This window comes from Bombus vosnesenskii, unplaced genomic scaffold (assembly GCF_011952255.1).
Source record: "Bombus vosnesenskii isolate JDL3184/JDL3185 unplaced genomic scaffold, Bvos_JDL3184-5_v1.1 scf7180000014105, whole genome shotgun sequence".
Lineage (NCBI taxonomy): Eukaryota > Metazoa > Arthropoda > Insecta > Hymenoptera > Apidae > Bombus > Bombus vosnesenskii.
In genome coordinates, this window is record NW_022883371.1 from 161,782 (window position 1) to 164,237 (window position 2,456).

Here is a 2,456-nt window from a genome sequence, read left to right on the forward strand (position 1 = left end):
ACCGACGCGAGACTGGAAGCGGGACTAGTCGACGTAGTCGATGGAGGCGCGCGGGCTAGTGGACTCGATGAGACCGTCATATTTCGCAAGTTGCGAGCCGGTAATTCCGGCCGTGTGCGATTTATGCGGTGTCCCGCCTGCGCCAGAATCGACTTCCGATCCTATAAAAAATGTCGATCTGTTGCTCCCCTCTTCTCTTCTCCTCTTCTCTCCTCTCCTCTTCTCTCCTCTCCTCTCCTCTCGTCACGTCTTTCACATCTCGTTTCGACTCTTCGCATCGCGTCACGTCGCGTCATGTCGTATGTCGTTTCTTGTTGCCCCTTCTGTAAATATGAATTGATGTTGTCCAAAATTCGAAATGCTTGAAATCTATCTTGAAACAAACAACTTGCTTATTTCGTTTAAATATAAAACGCTTATGAACGATACATTTGATCCTTGACGTATTATAGCTTTTATTCTTTTGGAAAAATGACACCAATTTCTACAATTAATTATCACCATGTCCTTTCTGCCATCACTAAATTCTGAATATTTCTCGTATGTTATAGTGAGGTAATATTTTGATAATATTATTCAAATATTTTCGGACTCTAATCACGTTTTTCGGAGATTTCTTCAAGAATTTTAATCACCAATTTCACCATTCAAGCATAAAATGTTTCGTAAACCAATTACTTTTATTTACGTTTGCTGGCAAAGTTAATAGCTTCTTGATAGATTGTAAATGTTCAATCCTGAAATAGACGAGTTTATAGTTCTTTCTAAATTAAAAAAAATTTCACGTCATATCGCATTTTAGACAAATCGAAAGGTATTAAAATATGATTTTTTCCAATTCAGGAATTTCATTTCCACGTTCGCGACAACAATGCTACACGACTATTACCTATGATGCGCGCAACTTATTACGGATCCACGCAAACGACTATAGGACGTAGATTATCGAGATTAAACGAGCTATGACTGGCATCGTTAGACGAAGAAAAGAAAAGGTAGTGGATCGACAAAATAATTAATCGCAGCGATCGGCATGGTGTTGGCGGTTCTAGTAGAAACGAAGCGAGCGAAGAGGAGCCGGTTGCACGTCAAGTATGCGCGGAATGAAAACTGTCAGTGGCCTGACACGGCGGACTGGTTGGGGGCGACAGCTTGCTAAATGCACAACCACCCCGGCTGACTCTAGTCAACGTCTGCATACCATCTACCTGCCTCTGCTTCTACCGTCACCGCCTCCGCCTCCGCCTCCACCACCACCGCCGCCGCTACTGCTGCTGCCATCGCTCGAAAAGTACACCTCTCGATATTGTTGTCCATGCGTTAAAATTTTTCCGTGGCTCAACCATAAAAAAATCAACCGAAATTTATACATATATCAAAATGTATAAATAAATGACCGGAAAAATAATTCGCAGATGCGTGATATTGACGTACCGCGACCGATACATAGTCCATTAACCTCTCGCCAACGGCGGAAAGGTACAACGAACTGCCGAAAACCACTTTAACTGCTTACCGCGAGACCACAGAAGCAATGATTCAACTTGTCGATATCGATTTCCTGGAGCTGCTTCAACCAAGGTATCAACGAGTCACTGGTTTTTTTCGGCCCACATATTATACGTCAGTGGCCGTGTTCATTCGCCGACTCATGGGATAATGCGATGCGACGAGCGTCAAAATTTCAAGCTGTCGTAGGAACTGCTTTTCGAGCAGACTTAACCGAAGACAAGGAAGATGGATTATATACTTTAATTTTCATACTGTGTATATAATTGAGGGTTCTTCGTTGTATATGCGTTATAAACGCAACGTTTCTGAATATATTATAACTTTTTAACATACATACATGTATGCAGGTGCTATCATAGTTGAAAAGTTTACGTCTTATGTATACAATTTTTATAAATATCCTGTTATACGTTTATGTTCGCCGATTAAATTCTGACCAAAACTCAAGCTTTTCTATTATGGTAGCTGTGTATTAATTTTATTTTATCTCTTCTTAAATTTAAATAAAGCAACTATTATTTCGACGGACTAAACAATTTATTTTCCTAGGAAAAAAGACAATTAAATGAAATAAATGTTAAAGTTTCGAAAGAGGAGCTAAACATATTTTTTTATAATTTACATAAATTATTTATTACAACGTTTACTAGGATATTGTACAAGTGTGTGCGCGGGAACGGTGACGTGGCTGATATTAGTACAACGTCAAACTTATAATTGGCGTGTCCCGATCGATATTTTAATTTATCTAAGGGGAACGCTCCAGTGATGCTGTCAGTACACTTAACGAGTAAGGACAGCTTGCCGAACCGGTGAGTAGAAAATTGAAAACGTGACGCCAGCTATTCAGATGTCACATACCCACATCGTTGGGGCTGTCAGGAAGTAATAAGTAAAAATAGATCTTTCTCCTTCGAGTCACCAATTACTTTGACAATTATTCA

At 40.0% G+C, this 2,456-nt stretch overlaps 1 long non-coding RNA gene across 1 annotated transcript; it reads left to right on the forward strand.

Annotated features, from left to right (window-relative positions):
- Positions 1–1,170: 1,170 nt before the first annotated feature.
- LOC117239681 lies at positions 1,171–2,036 on the forward strand. Its single transcript, XR_004494512.1, has 2 exons — positions 1,171–1,291; positions 1,416–2,036. It is a non-coding gene; the product is annotated as an uncharacterized LOC117239681 (long non-coding RNA).
- Positions 2,037–2,456: the final 420 nt, after the last annotated feature.